Source organism: Pan troglodytes, chromosome 10, assembly GCF_028858775.2.
Source record: "Pan troglodytes isolate AG18354 chromosome 10, NHGRI_mPanTro3-v2.0_pri, whole genome shotgun sequence".
Lineage (NCBI taxonomy): Eukaryota > Metazoa > Chordata > Mammalia > Primates > Hominidae > Pan > Pan troglodytes.
Window position 1 is genome coordinate 120,581,893 of NC_072408.2, and position 16,188 is coordinate 120,598,080.

General features: G+C 49.5%; 1 long non-coding RNA gene across 1 annotated transcript in view; it reads right to left on the minus strand.

Moving 5' to 3' along the window:
- The window catches only part of LOC100612405 (uncharacterized), a 30,446-nt gene extending 14,567 nt beyond the window's left edge, over positions 1-15,879 (minus strand). Inside the window, exons 1-2 of the long non-coding RNA XR_128543.6 lie at positions 15,563-15,879; positions 9,012-9,145 (exon numbers count right to left, since the gene is read on the minus strand). This is a non-coding gene — a long non-coding RNA (uncharacterized LOC100612405). The remainder of the gene's footprint in view (positions 1-9,011; positions 9,146-15,562) is intronic.
- Positions 15,880-16,188: the final 309 nt, after the last annotated feature.

The following is a 16,188-nucleotide window of genomic DNA, read 5'->3' on the forward strand; positions in this document are numbered from 1 at the left end:
GACTGGAGTGCAGTGGTGTGGTCTCGGCTCACTGCAACTTCTGCCTCCCAGGTTCAAGTGATTCTCCTGCCTCAGTCTCCTTAGCTGAGATTACAGGCGCCCACCACCATGCCCAGCTTTTTTGTCTTTTTAGTAGAGATGGGGTTTCACCATATTGGCCAGGCTGGTCTTGAACTCCTAACCTCAAGTGATCCACCCACCTTGGCTTCCCAAAGTGTTGGGACTACAGGTGTGAGCCATTGCACCTGGCCATAACTGTTTTAGTTTGGGTTCTCCTGAAAGCAGAGCTTGAGACAAGGACTTGGGTGCAGATAACTTATTTGACCGGTGATCTCTGGAAGCAGGAGTGAGGGATGAGGGAGAGTAAGTCAGGGAAGGAGGAACGTCAATGTAAAAGTGCCATTACAGATAACAAAGACTCAATCTCTCTGGAACCTGTTGAGGGGTGTAGAGAATGCTTTCCAGAATTGTCTACTGAAGACCAGAAGACTGCAACAGCATCCACTGTCCTTCACTGTCACGAGGGGCTGACCCCAGGGGTGATGTGGTAGGCAGAATGATGACCTCTAAAGCTACCCATTTCCTAATCTCCAGAGCATGTGAAATGTTCAGTTACATGGCAAAGGGTATTAAGGGTGCAGATGAAATGAAGGTTGCTAACCAGCGGACCTTAAAACAGGAAGACCATGCTGGGCTATCTGGTGGGCCCCGTGTAACCACAAGAGCTCTGATAAGTGGAAGGGAGGGGATGAGAGAGGGACAAGCAGAGATGGCAATGAGAGAAAGACTCAGCCCAAAACATTGCTTGCTTTGAAGATAAAGAAAGGGACCATGAGCCAAGGATTAAGGGCAGCTTCTAGAAGCTGGAAAAGGCAAGGAAACAATTCTCCCCTAAGCCTCTAAGGGTGCAGTTCTTGATTTTTAGCACAGCGAGTCCCATGTCAGGCTTTTGACCTCCAGAACTGTAAGATAGTGAAGGGGTATTGTTTCAAGCCACCCAGTGTGTGGCAATTTGATACAGTCGCTATAGGAAAGTAATACAAGTCATAACCCTCCATGTCCAGGCTGCATTGTGTATGGTTGAGTGGACTCCCATCACATCCAACAGGGCCTAAGACCAAAAGAGGAAAGACACACAGCTCATGCTGGAGGCTGTGTGCTGTCACCATGGTGAATCTCAGTTTGCTTGCACAGAATGGCCCACTGCAGCTGCAACTTAATTAGAGTTGGGCCAAAGGAACACCATGACATGGGTAACCAGAGGCAGCTGCCACAAGCAGTTCCTTTGTGCCAAGCACTGTGCAACTGAGTAACTCCATCCCTGCCCATGGCAGACATCACTAATCAATTACAGCATTCTTGCTCCATAAGTCCAGACATGGCTGCAACATCATTCCTCACATAGTGCTCCAGGCAGGCATTACCGATGTGATTGGAGTTGGAAGGGTCAAGAGGTTCCATGGCCATTATCGGTTGAAGATGAAGGAAGGGGCCATGAGCCAAGGATTAAGGGCAGCTTCTAGAAGCTGGAAACGGCAAGGAAACAATTCTCCCCTAAGCCTCTAAGGGTGCAGTTCTTGATTTTTAGCACAGCGAGTCCCATGTCAGGCTTTTGACCTCCAGAACTGTAAGATAGTGACAGTGGAGGATGAATCCACCGTCCTCCTCAATAGCAAAGCTTCAAAATCCTAAAATTGAGAAAGGAAAATACTCTTGGGAACACAGCTCTGCCTAAGAAAAATGTTACTAAAGGGATTCCAAATTCTTCCCTATCTCCACCCTATGTCCACATCACCCCAAGATTTGCCTCTTCCCTTGGGTCTTCTTATTACTTATATGACTACCACATGCTAGTAGATTACTAGTGTCTACAACCATGAAAATTGCTTCTACTTATTGAGCACCTATTCCATGCCAGACACTGTTATAGACCTGTCGCCTAAATTTTAGAATATTCTCAGAATGAAGGTATTAGCCCTACTTTGAAGGTGAGGAAATTGAAGTTCAGAGACATTAAGTGCCTCTTACTAGCCTAGGGTCATATCATTGCCACTCCTAGTAAGGGAAGTGCTCCCTTACATGAACAAAACATAAAAGCAAGCTGCTTGCATTTAATGATACAGCATGAGGGGCCGGGCGCAGTAGCTCACGTCTGTAATCCCGGCACTTTGGGGAGGCAGAGGTGAGAGGCTCCCTTGAGCTCAGGAGTTTGAGACCAGCCTGGGCAACATGATGAGACCCCACCTTTACAAAAAATAAAATAAAAAATTAGCCAGGCGTGGTGGTGCACGTCTGTAGTCCCAGCTACTCAGGAGGTTGAGGTGGAAGGATTGCTTGAGCCTGGGAGGTCAAGGCTGCAGTGAGCCATAATCACGCCACTGCACTGCAGCCTGGGCAACAAAGCGAGACCTTGTCTTAATAATAATAATAACAATAATAATAAATAAAGTATGAGGACGGGGCTCGGATAGCTTTAAAATACTCAGAGCAAAAATGGGAGAAGTATGTGAAAAGGGGACTCATTCCCTCATTTATTCATCCAGAGTTTCCTAAGCAGCTACTATATGCTGGGTGCTGGGGCTACGGCACTGACTCTGCCAGATGTAGTTTCTATCCTCATGGAGTTCACAGTCTCCTCGGGGAGGAGAGACCACACACAGGCCAATACACAAACAACAAACTTCCAAATTGTGACAAGTGTCCTGGTGGGCATGAGGAAGATGCCAAGATAGAGAACTTCAAGATGGCCTCTTTGAAAGCAGCTCTTTTCCTCCTTACAAACTCCCTCCCATCTGCTTTCTGGGCTTCTCCCAAGCAGGTCACTTTTATCCTCAGTGCTCAGTGGTACAAGTCCATTTTCGCAAAAAGCTACCCATTTCCCATCATGGTTCTCATTTCAGTCTCCCTAATCATTTTGGCTCATCTTCCTGTATTAATTAATTAATTAAACATTTATTGAGCTCTGACAGTGTGTATGAGGATGGCCGTATAGTTCGCTCTGACTCTGTGATTACCCCCATGAACTCTATTATCCTGGGCACCCAAAACCATGGTGACTGAGGTATGAGGTCTACAATCCATATGTTAATAGATTGCTAGAGCCATAAGGATCCTGGAGTTTATTTGCAGAGTTTGAAAGTTCACCAGCACTTTGGAAGGCTGAGGCAGGAGGATCACTTAAGCCCAGGAGTTGGAGACTGGCTTGGGCAACATGCTGACTCCCCATCTCTACAAAAAATACAAAAATTAGTCGGGTGTGATGGTACATTCCTATAGTTCCAGATACTCAGGAGGCTGAAGTGGGAGGATCACTTAAGCCCAGGAGGGAGGTCGAGGCTGCAGTGAGCTGTGATTACGCCACCATACTCCAGCCTGTGTGACAAAGTGGGACTCTGTCTCCAAAAAACAAACAAACAAAAACCCACAAATTCCTACAGAGGGCAGGCAGTCACCACGAAGGTGTGAAAAGTAGCTGGGTGTAAGACAATAGGGAATGGTGGAAACTGTGGTAAACTGGAGACCTCATACTCTGCTTAAACATGGGGACTACCCCTCCTTTCCAGCACATGGCTGCCATGTGGAAATACAGGCCCAGCATGCAAAGATTTTCCTATTTTTTTGAGAACCCAGAAATTAAACATTTTTTGCAAACTCTCCCAACTTTTAAATGCTGGCAATCAATGCAACTAAAAATAAAAACTGAATGGGGAACAGGGGGCTCATTGCCCATAGGCTGATCTGACTCTCCATCTATAACACTTTTTGTGTTACAGATGGGGAAACTGAGGCTCAGAACAGAGAGGTGGTTTGTCTAAGATTTTACATGGCAGCTCAGTAAAATTGGCCCATTTTCCTTAGGACCAGAAGCCCATGGCGCCTCTTTTCCAGGGTCACCAACCCTTCCCCAGGAACTCCAGGGCCAAGGAATCTCCGTGTGGATGGGGACCAAAGTGGGAGGTGGAGGCAGAGTTTTTCTAAGTTCAGGACTCAGCATGGGCACCCACATTCCTGATGCATTTTTCAGAGGCTGGAAAATGATTCCGGGTGTGTGGACACGAGAGTCCATGTTTTCACTCCAGGTCTCCCCCTTTGTGTCTCTCAGTCTCTCTCTGTCTCTGTACCGTCTATCTGTGTCTCTCAGTCCATTTCCTGGTCTCTCTTCTTTCCATCTCTCTCATCGTTTCTGCCCGTCTGTGTCTGTCTCTCTTCCTCTCCTTTCCCTCTCCTTCTCTCTCTTCCTGCTTCTCTCTCTCGCTTGTGTCTCTCTGCTCTGTCCGTTCCTCTCTGTCTCTCCGCATCTCTCCCTTCAGCTCTGCTGCTCTCCCTTACTCCCTTCCCACACCCCCGCCCCCCCCAGGTCTCTCCTCTCCTGCCCTCTGAGTCCCTCTGGCCACCATGGAAAGGTTACTGTAAACGGGAATGAAGCTGAGGGCAAAAGTAATCAACCCCCTGGCTGACCTCCGATCCCGCTCCCCACGCCCAGGCTGGCTCCAGCGGTGCCCCCTCCCCCGCCACAACCCCGGCCCCCCTCCCTCCCCACCCCCAGGTCCCCTTGCTGACAAAAGGCCTATCTTCTCTCTGCCTAAATGATTTAAATTCTAATCAAACATCATTTATAGTACATCTCGGAGCCGTCTCCTGGGAGCTGCTCCCACATGAGACGTTGCCATGGCAACCGGGGGGTCTTGTTTCAGAAATGTCAGATTGTATTATTGTCTTCACACTTCTCTGATAACCTGGTGTCTCTCCCTCTCTCTCTCCCGCTCCCTCACTCACACCACCATCCCCAGGATTTTATTCCTCCTCTTTCTCTCCCCCTCTCGCTGCCTTTCTAACCTCCATTCAACCCCCTAGACTCTTCCCAGGACCCCCCCAGTCTTCCTCCAGCCCCAGGACAAAATGGCCTGATCGATTTCATCCTCCAGCCTCTCGCCAGGCCCAAGACCCCCTCCCGTGCCTCTGGCCCCGGGGCCTCCTCCCTTTGGGAAAGGTGTCTTCCCCGCCACCACCCCTCATCTTTGGCAGACACGCTCCCCCCTCTAGGGGTTTGCTGGAGTGCTCTGCTGTCATTTTATTTTGCTAGATATGAAAATGAGACATAGATTTTTTCCAGCGATGCGTATGTGAAGTTCTAATCTGGCTTTTCAGATTTTTTTTCTTTTTGGGGAGGAGGTAGTGGTGGGAGAAATCAGGCACCAGGCTCTTAACAGGATCCAAATGGAGAAGCACAGCATGGGGCAAAAGATGTGATGAGGTGTATGCCCTTGTGCATGTGTGCATGTGTGTGTGTCTTCATGTCCGTGTGTGTGCACGTGTGTGTGCATGTGCCTGAGTATATGCATGCAAGAGCATGTATGTGTGTATGTGTGCTCATGTGAATGTGCACTCATGCCCGTGTATGCATGTGTGTCCATGCATGTGTATGCATGTATGTGTGTGTGCAGGCCAGTGCCTATGCCCTATGTGCATTGTGTACATGCGTGTGTGTGTTCATGTGTGTCCATACCCATGTGTGCATGTGTGCATACATACATGTGTGTTTTTTGTGTGCATGTGCCTATGACCATGTGTGTGCATGCATGTGTGTGATATAGGAGATGTCTTTCCCAGCCTGGCTGTTGGCACCTAACAGACAGCTCTCAGGAGCTATGCACTTGCCCTGGTTGTCGCACAGTCCTTCCTGTGCATAAATGGGCACGTTTCAATGATATTTTCACATTTAGGTTAAATTCTTCACCCTGTCTGCTGCGGAGATGCATTATCCCTGCCATAGCCCAGAGAGATTTCTCTAAACCCAATGATCCCCTCATTCCACAGATGGGTAAGCTGAGGCCCCAGGAGGGGCAGTGGCATGTTCCAGGTCCAAGGTCACAGGAGGGCCAGAGGTGGCACTGGAGCAGAAGTTTCCCTCTGCCAGGCCACTCAGGAGACTGGCCGGGTCTCAGGGCTGGAACTGATGGAGCCCCACTGCCCCTCAGAGATGGCACCTTGGAGGCACAGGCTGGCAGCATTTGTGCAGCCCCTGCAGGCTTTTATAGGGCTGGCAATGATGCTCACTGCGTGCCACACACTGCTAAGCCATTACAAGAATTATGTCATTGAATCCTCAGAACAACTAGGAGGAGGGTCTATCATTATTCCCATTTTGCAGCTGGAGAAACTGAGGCTCTGAGTGGTGATGTGAGGCAGCCTAAGTTTGCAGAACCAGTAAATGGCAAAGGTGGGATTGTCTGTGGTTCTACAGTGCACCTTTTCCATTCACCACACTGCTTCCTGCAGTGAGGGACAGAGAAAGCCCTGCCCCCTTGAGTACTCAGAAGACTGGGAAGTGCATTTGGCTTTGTCCCTGACACCCCGAGAGTCACATCAGCGAGTTCAGGGATCAATTGCAGTGGTCAGGAGCAGCAGTGTGGGGTGGAGGGCCTGGGATGGAGCAACCACAAAACGTGATTCAAAATGTCCCCAAAAATCTTATTCCCCTATTTCACAGATGAGGAAACTGAGGCTCAGGGAGGGTCAGGAACTTGTAAACGGCAAGGATGGTGCCCAGCTGGGTCTGAGCAACTCTGGTGATTTCTACTGTGTGATGAGGAGCAGACAGCCTGGGTCTGCCCCTCCCTGGTTGAGTGACCCTAGGATCACTCCCTGCTTGTCCGGAACCTCAGTTTTCCCATCTGTAAAATGTGGATCAAAAGCGTACGACCTATGTAGGATGGAAGTGAGGATGACCTGAGTTAACACTGGCCAGCACTGGTGCCTGGTGCAGGGAAGCCCTGGATAAAGCTCTGTGTGTGATGCGTGTTTTGCAGCCGGGAGCGCCTCTGCTTGGATCTAGGCCTCTTCTGTGGCTGTTTTCTTTCTGCCCCTGTCCCTGCAGCTGAGTGAGGTCAAATCCTTAATACCTGCCAGATTCCCCCCTTTCCCTGTTTTTTTTTTTGCCCATCTCTCCAGTGAATGGGGCCTGGAAGAGCAGTGCGTGGGCTCTTATGGGCCTTCCACCCCTCTAACCCCATGCCTGGTACCTCTGCAGCCCCACCCCAGCACACATAGTAAGAGAGAGAGGCTGCCAGGGCCCAGAGTGTGCCACCTGTGCAGCCACGCACAGGAAATTCTTATTAATTTTTTAACATTTTAATTTCTCGTTGGATTTTAAGAAGTATGGACCTGGTCTCGACCTAGACACAGCCAGACACGGAGAAACACGACCCGCTGTCTCTCACTGACTCTCTGGTTTCTCACTGTCTCTGTCTCCCTGGGAGTGTCTCTAGATCTCTCTGTGTCTCTCACTGTCTCTGTGTCTCTCTCTGGTGTCTTCCTGTCACTGTCTCGCTGGGTCTCTCACTGTCTTTCTGGGTCTCTCAGTCTCTGTTTCTCTGTATCTCTCACTTTCTGTGTCTTTCTTTGTGTCTCTCACTGTCTCTGTGTCTCTCTCTGGGTGTCTCCCTGTCTCTGTCTCTCTGAGTCTCTGTCTCTGTGTCTCCCTGGGAGTGTCTCTAGATCTCTCTGTGTTTCTCACTGTCTCTGTGTCTCTCTCTGGGTGTCTCTCTATCTCTGTCTCGCTGGGTCTCTCAGTGTCTCTTTGGATCTCTCAGTCTCTGTCTCTGTGTCTCTCACTGTCGATGTCTCTCTCTGTGTCTCTCACTGTCTCTGTGTCTCTCTCTGGGTGTCTCCCTGTCTCTGTCTCTCTGGGTCTCTCACTGTCTTTCTGTATCTCTTGGTGTCTCTCACTATCTCTCTAGGTCTCTTACGGTCTTTGGGTCTCTCTCTGGGTCTCTCACTATCTCTCTGTATCTACCTCTGGGCCTCTCTCACGGTCTCATTGTCTCTCTGGATCTCTCACTGGCTCTCTGTATCTCTCTCTCTCTCTCTGGGTCTCACTGTCTCTCTGTCTCTTTCTGGGTCTCTCACTGTCTCTGGGTCTCTCGCTATCTCTCTCTGGGCCTCTCTATATCTCTCTCTGGGTCTCACTGTCTCTCTGTCTCTGACTCCAGGCGTACGACTCAGCCCCAGGGACAGCATGTGGAAGCGAGAGAGACAGGGAGAGAGACAAGGCGTCCCCGAGTCGCTGAGTCCCAGCCGGAGAGTGAGGAGGCGCCCTCGGGCCCCGCCGCCCCACCCGGCCCCCGCGGCCGCCCCCAGCATGTTTGTCCAGGGCAGGCCGCATTGATCTGCCGCGGCCGCGCCACCGTCTGATAAATCCCGGCCGCGGTAATGAACCTCCCCGCACACCGCTCACAAAGCACACACTAGCCCTGGCCCCAGCGGTTAATATTTAACTGAATAAGGGCCATAAATATGGAAAATGGGACTTTTAATTAAATAAGCAGCTTTTAAAAGGGCCCTTGGGCGGGAGAGGCTTTTGTTTAAATATGATTGATTTGACATGTCCTTTAGCTCTCACACTCTCTCGAGCTCCCTTCCGACGTTAACTCTTGGCCCCCGGCCCCGGTAGCAAGTTGGCGAGGCCAGACCCTGTTCTGCTGGAGGGAGGGGGCTCCCTGCTGGAGGAAGCGGGGTACGGTGGGAAGGAGGTGCCCTGGGGACTGGGATTGAAAATCCGGCTGCCCGGGCCTCCCGCATTTGGCTTCACCCCCATTACAAGCTGCTTTCATTTCGCAGAATGCGCATTTCACCCTAAAAGAAGGGGCTAGTGGGCTAAGATGCCTCCAGATCCGGGGGCATAGGTTCCCTTTTAAAAGCCACGCCACCAGCTGCCTGTCCTTTGGCGGCTCAGCTGGTGGTCCTTCCCTCTGTGCCTCAGTTTCCCCATCTGTAACATGAGGATAACAATAGCACCTACTCCACAGGGCTGTGTTCGGATTAAGCACATCCCAGACCATGGGAGGGCCCACCGTGTTTGCCAGGATTCCAGCTGAAGGCTCTGTGACTGCTGCGAGGCGCGAGGCCACAGAAGCAGCTTGATGGGCACATTCTCGTATTTAGCGCGGACCCCTCATTTGCATTTTGCACTGAGCCCCGCAAAGGAAGTAGCTAATTCTACTCATACTCACCCAGAGGCTCACAATCTTGGTGGCTTATGACTCATCTGAGGAGCTTGGAATGCTCCAATTTCAGGCCGGCAAGAATTCAGCAGTCAGGGAGGTCTGTCTTCTGCCTCCAAGCTAATGGCCTTTACCTTTCAAAACTTTTCAAAAAAAGAAAGAAATCATATCCTATTCTAAATTTAATATTTATGAAGCACCTTCCATACACCAGATTCTGCACATGCCTGACCTCAGAGCCCTGTCATCTGCCCTACTTCCTGGGTGAGGAGGGATCTGATGCCCAGAGAAGCCAAGTAACCAGTCCAGAGTTGCCCAGCTAAGGAGCAGCTGGGATTTGAACCCACGCTGCTTTGCCACCAGTGCCTTAAGCCCCCTGTGGGCCTAGCCTGGTGCAGGCCCATGCCCTGGGACTCATGTCTGATCTGGTCCTGGCTTCTCTGAGCTGACGTAGAAGTCACCTTCCTGGATAATTCTGACATTCTCCATTACCTAAGGAGGGGGATGATGGTGGTCACACAGCCTCCTAGTTTATCAAGACTCTACCCCTTATGCCCAACCACCATTTCTTGCTCTCCCCAAGTCAGATAACTTAGTTTTTGCTTATTCCCACTCATAGGCTGCCTCTTCCAGGAAGTCTTCCCAGATGCACTCTGCTTGTTATGGTGGATCCCTTTTCTAACTCTTCCAGTATTGGTGAGTATAGTGAGCATAGTGAGTATTTAACTACGTTCTACTGTATTGTCATTTCCTGCAACCACCCATTCACATAGTCAATTACCATTTATTAATGACCTATGATTTTATTTCTCCAGCTTTAAGATGAACTTTTTTTCTTTTTAACATTTTGAAACTGGGATCTAGTACATATATAATGCCCATTTTCATTTGCTCTGGCACTTTGGAAGGCTGAGGCAGGCAAATCACTTGAGGTCAGGAGTGAGCCATGGCCAACATGGCAAAACCCTGTCTCTACTAATAATATAAAAATTAGCCGGGCATGGTGCTGCGTGCCTATAGTCCCAGCTACCCAAGAGGCCAAGGCACAAGAATCGCTTGAACTTGGGAGGTGGAAGTTGCAGTGAGCTGAGATCACACCACTGCACTCCAGCCGGGGTGGCAGAGCGAGACTCCATCTTAAAAAAGAGAAAGAAAGAGAAATACTCCAATTAAATGGATGCTGCCTCTTTTAACGGATGGCATTTTCAGACTGTGGAAAAAAAACCTTGTGCCTAGCCCTGTGCCAGGTGTTGGAAGGATTGGGGGAAATCAGACAGACTTTTACTTTGCTTTCTGCTCCCTGAAAACTTACTGTCTAGTGCAGAGTATATTAAGAACACACCCTTCAGCTGGGCATAGTGGCTCACGCCTGTAATCCCAGCACTTTGGGAGGCTGAGGTGGGCGGATGGTCTGAGGTCAGGAGTTTGAGACCAGCCTGGCCAACATGGTGGAACCCCGTCTTTACTAAAAATACAAAAAATTAGCTGGGCATGGTGGCAGGCACCTGTAATCTCAACTACTTGGGAGGCTGAGGCAGGAGAATCGCTTTAACCTGGGAGGCGGAGGTTGCAGTGAGCCGAGATGGCGCCATTGCACTCCAGCCTGGGCAACAAGAGCTAAACTCTGTATCAAAAAAAAAAAAAAAAAAAAAAGAAAGCACCCTTCTTTCTAATTCCCAAAACTCTCAATTCTCACTTGTTCACTCTTTTACACTTTTACTTAACCCTCTGAATTCTCATGGCCAAAAATGTGTTCCTCTCTTCCTAGGAATGGGGTGATTTTAGTGAAGGGAAGAGGTTATGGACATTAAGTGTTTATATTCTGCCAGGCCCTGTCCTAAGATTTATCACGTATTATCTCATTTAATCCTCACCACAACCTAATAAGGTGAGTGCTACTGTAATCACTACCAGTTTGCAGATGATGAAAGGAGGCTCAGAGACATTAAGTAACTGGCCCAAGGCCACACAGCCAGTGAGTGACAGAGCCGGAGTCAAATTCAGGCAGGTCTGGCTCCAGAGGCCTCACCCCTAACCTCAGTTCTTTCCACCCTTCCTTCATCCTCTCCCACCGCACCTGTGAGCTCCAGGCTCATCACAGAAAGGAGGCTTAGAAGCTCATCTTCCATCAACAGTGCAGGGGGGAGACAGCCCCGAGGAGAAAATGGAAGCCGACGGTCTTCCAGAGGGGCTGTAATCAAAGGTGTCATGTAGAGAAAGCTGGAAGAGCCAGAGAACTCCAACAGGAGGTTGGCCTGGAGCTCTGTGTCTAGTGACTAGTCTGTAGGAGACCTCTCCTTTGGCGGGATGTCCAGTGCCAAGTCCCCAGGGCCAGCTGCAAGGACAGTTTATGGTTCACGCACCCCTCTGTAGGGGCGGCCAGCGGGCTGGGGATGGTCAGCAAAACTCCCTGTCTGTGCCGGCACATCTGTTGCCATGGTAACTCCTCTCAGGCATCACCCGGTTCTGGGTCTGTTTCCCGGGCTCAGTGTTGGGGTAGGTAGGGCTGAGGCTGGTTTTGGGGTCGAGGCACAGGGCTGGTGCTGGTGTTGGGGAAGAGGCACAAGGGCCATTTCTCATGCAGACCACCCACGGCGGTGGCAGGGGGTCGGGGAGCACTGAGCGAGGCATCTGTATTCCTTCCTTGTCAGCCCAGAGCAACAGGGGACAAAACCCTGTGTTGAGTACATTTCAGAAGAGACCTCCTCACTAGAGAATCTCCTCCCTACACCCCTCAGGCTAATGGTTGGGGCCCTGTACATTCCACTTTCCCGGTGACTCTCCTGCCGGCTCCGTTTCTCGCCAGCACACTCAGATGCACTCACTACCATCTCCTTGTAGACTGTTGTCCTCCTGACAGGGCTCCCTGTCTGGCAATCTGTCCCCACGGATACATCGTCTACAGGTGAGCTTGATTTATCTATCTATATAGAAACAAAGTCTCACTCTGCCGCCCAGGCTGGAGTGCGGTGGTGCCATCATAGCTCACTGTAACCTTGAATTCCTGGACTCAGTGATCCTCCCACCTCAGCCTCCCGAGTAGCTAGGACTACAGGTTTGTGCCACCACACTTGGCTGATTATTTTATTTTTGTAGAAATTGGGGTCTTGCTCGTTGCCCAGGCTGGTCTCGAACTCCTGGCCTCAAGCCATCCTCCAACCTTTCACTTTTGAGTAGCTGGAACTATAGTTGTGCACTGCCATGCCAAGCTAATTAATTTTTTTTTTTTTTTGAGAGACAGAATTTTGCTGCATTGCCCTGGCTAATCTTGAACTGGCCTCAAGCGAACCTCCCACCAAGGCCTCCCAAAGTGCTGGGATTAAAGGCATGAGCCACTGCACCCGGTCACAGGTGTGTTTTCTTGAGCCAAAGGCCTCCACTTGCCCTGTCCCTCCCTACTCCTTCCCCAAGCACTGGTCCATCCAGGCCTCCCTCCGCTCCCTCCAGGCCACATCCATGCCATGGGCAACGTGACGCCCATCAGGCCCAGTAAACACCGGAAATCAGTGAAGCAGGGAGCAAAGGTCGGGGTGAGGCCAACTCTTTTTGGTGTCAAAGGAGATTACGAGTCCGGCTCTCAAAGTTGAGGGCTGGGGCCAAAATCAGCCTGTGATCCCAAGTGGGATGAGTTCAGAGGTCGCCAGCTGGTTCCTTTGTGTGTCAATATTAACATGAGAGTCACCTAATTGGGGGTGGGTCAGCCAGTGGCCAGAGCCAGGACACACATCAGGAGAAGAGAAAGGGCCCGATCATACCCCAGGCAGTGTTGGGTGCTTGGCATAAGCCAGCTCATTCATTATATTAATATTACTACTAATAATACTAATATAGGAGGAGTAGAAGAATATCAGTAGCCACATACATTGAGTATCTATTAAGTTCAGGCTTGGTGGCTGGCACTTAATTCATTAACTGGCTTCATCGTTCCAACCTCTCTAAGAATTAGATTCTGTTGCTCCCTCATCCTACAGTCAAGGAAACTGAGGCTCTAAATGGTAAACCAGTGAGCCATGTTCACACAACGCGAATGGAGGAGCAGAGACTTGGACCCAGCCGTCTGTCTCCTCGCAACACAGGGATGACATCTCCGTTTTATTGACGAGGAAAGCAAGTCTTCCAGATGGATCAAGGCTGTCCAAAACCACACAGCTAGTCAGTGACAGGGCTGAGTTACGAACCCAAGTAGGTCTTCTCCAGAGCCCACAATATCCTTATTTTATTTTATTCTTTTCCTGTCTCAAGAAAAGAATAAAAGGCTGGAGTGCCTTTCATATCTCAAATGCTCAGTAGCCTCATGAATAAAATGGGGATATTAATATTCCCCCTCAGTGCAGATGCAACATGAAAATATGTGTTAAACCTTTGCACATGCTGTTCCTTCTGCACAGAATGCTTTTCCTTGTTAAAATTAGCATCTTCTTTGTTAACCTAGTATCTAACCTGGACTCTAGGCTGGAGTACAGTGGCATGATCATGGCTTACTGCAGTCTTGAACTCCTGGGCTCAAGTGATCCTTCCACCTCAGCCTCCTGAGTAGCTATGATGACAGATGTGTGCTAATTAACTAGTCTTGGCTAGTTTTTAATTTTTTTTTTTTTTTATAGAGACAGGGGCCTCACTATGTTGCCCAGGCTGGTCTCAAACTCCCGGCCTCAAACAATCCTCCTGTCTAGGCCTCCTGAGTCACTGGGATTACAAGTATGACCCACCACACCCAGCCTTCATCTCATTCCTTTTAAGCTCATCTCTTCTATGGGTTCTTTGAAGGTCACTTGTCCTTCTGTGTGCCACTGTTCCTGCCTTCCTGGACCTAAGGGAACAGTGACTGTCCATTGGCTGATGGATGAAGACCTGCCATCTGCATGGCTCAGGCTAGTCATATAGAGACCAATGCTCATCTCCATTGGTTTTGGGTCGAATGAACCCACGTGGACACTTGCTGGAATCATAGCATCCTAGTAATTTCAGATGCTCACTTCTATGTAGGCTGAGTCCAAAGAAACATTACTTACCTAAAACTTTTTTTTTCCAATTTTTAATTTTTATCTTTGGAGACAAGGTCTTGCTCTGTCACCCAGGCTGGAGTGCAGTGACAGGATCCTAGCTCACTGCAGCCTCTAACTCCTGGGCTCTAGCCATCTTCCTACCTCAGCTTCTCAAGTAGCTAGGACTACAGGGACGCACCACCACACCCAGCTAATTTTAAAAAAAATTTTGTAGAGATTGGGGCCTCGCTATGTTGCCCAGGTTGGTCTCACCCTCCTGGGCCCAAGCAATCCTGCCATGGCCTCCCAAATCACTGGGATTATAGGCCTGAGCACCCAACCTCCTAAAACTTCTGATAAGAGTCTAGTGCAATAGCAGTTAATGCATTGACCATTTCTCAAAGACCTGTTCTGTGCAGGGTACTGGAGACATAGTGGTGAGCAGAAACTGACACTTCCCTGTCCCCCGGAACTTACATTCTAGTGGGGGAGGTGAACATTAATCACATAGTCATGCCTAGAATGACACATTGATTCTTTAATGAAAGCTCCAGAGGATGGGACAATTTCACAGAACAACGGGCCTTGGCCAACGAGGTTAGGGAGATAGCTCTGACAAAATTACTCTTGAGCTGAGACTCTGAAGATGAATAGATGCTAAGTCAGCAAAGAAGAGAAGGAAGAGCATTCTGTGCAGAAGGAACAGCATGTGAAAAGGTTTAACAAACATTTTCCTGTTTCATCTGCACTGTGAGGGGAGATATTAATATCCCCAATTTACAGATGAGGCTACTGAGACTTTGAGAGATGAAAGGCCTCGCCCAAGGGCTTCAGGTCTGGAGGGAGCAGCAGGAATTTGATCCAAATCTGCCTGCCTCGGCCCCAGCAGTCTGATGCCACATTTTGACACTCTATTCCACACTGGTGCTTAGAAATAGCATCACATGGCCAGGTGCAGTGGCTCACACCTGTAATCCCAGCACTTTGAGAGGCGGAGGCAGGTGGATCACTTGAACTCAGGAGTTCAAGACCAGCCTGGCCAACATGGTGAAACCTCGTCTCTACCAAAAATACAAAAATTAGCTGGGCATGGTAGCGCATGCCTGAAATCTCAGCTACTTGGGAGGCTGAGGCATGAGAATCGCTTGAACCCGGGAGGCAGAGGTTACAGTGAGCCCAGATTGTGCCACTGCACTCCAGCCTGGGCGACAAAGCTAGACCATGCCACAAAAAAATAAAAAATAAAAAATAAAATGGCATCACATGTTGATGGGAGGAAAGCTGCTTTTGGGAAAAAAAAATAATGCAAACAGGCCAGACATTTGTGTCTAACGGAGCTTTTTAAGTTGCTGTAGTAGAAACCCAACTCACACTGACTTAAGCAAAAAAAAGGAAATTTATTGCCCCATGTAACAAGAATCCAGGATGGAAGACTTTAGGCTCAGCTGGACCCAGAGGCTGAAACAAGATAATCAGGGCTTTGTGTGTGTGTTTCCCTTCCCGTGATCCTGCTTCCTGGGTGTTAGCTTCCTTCTCAAGTCCCACGAGATGGCCCCCCGGAAGTCTCTTACTTACCCCCTCCTCGCTGTTAGCAGTTGCTGAATTTCAAGAGACTCCTCTTTTCCAGCCGCTCCAGGGAAATGTCCCTGGGTTGGCTCCGATTGGACCAACTTGGTCATGTGCCCATCCCAAAGCCAATCAGTGTAGTTAAAGAGCTGACATGTTCTAATTGACCAAACCTTGGTCACCTGCCTATCCTGGAACCAATCAATGAGGCCAGGGGCTGGACTCCTTTGGCAGGTGCTAGGTCATGTGATCACCCTTGTATCGGAAGATGGTTCAGCCTCACCCAAGCTCTATGGACTGAGCATGTAGGAAAATAGGAACAAGGAACAGGGAATGCTGGAAAGGAAAAAAAAAAAATGGCCGGACCCCCAAAAAACTCAAAATAGAAAAGTCAGCCAGGCGTGGTGGCTCACGCCTGCAATCCCAGCACTTTGGGAGGCTGAGGCAGGTGGATCACTTGAGGTCAGGAGTTCGAGACCAGCCTGGCCAACATGGTGGAACCATGTCTCTACTAAAAATATAAAAATTAGTTGGGCGTGGTAGCACGTGCCTGTAAAATCCCAGCTACTCGGGAGGCTGAGGCATGAGAATCGCTTGAACCCGGGAGACAGAGGTTGCAGTGAGCCAAGATCATG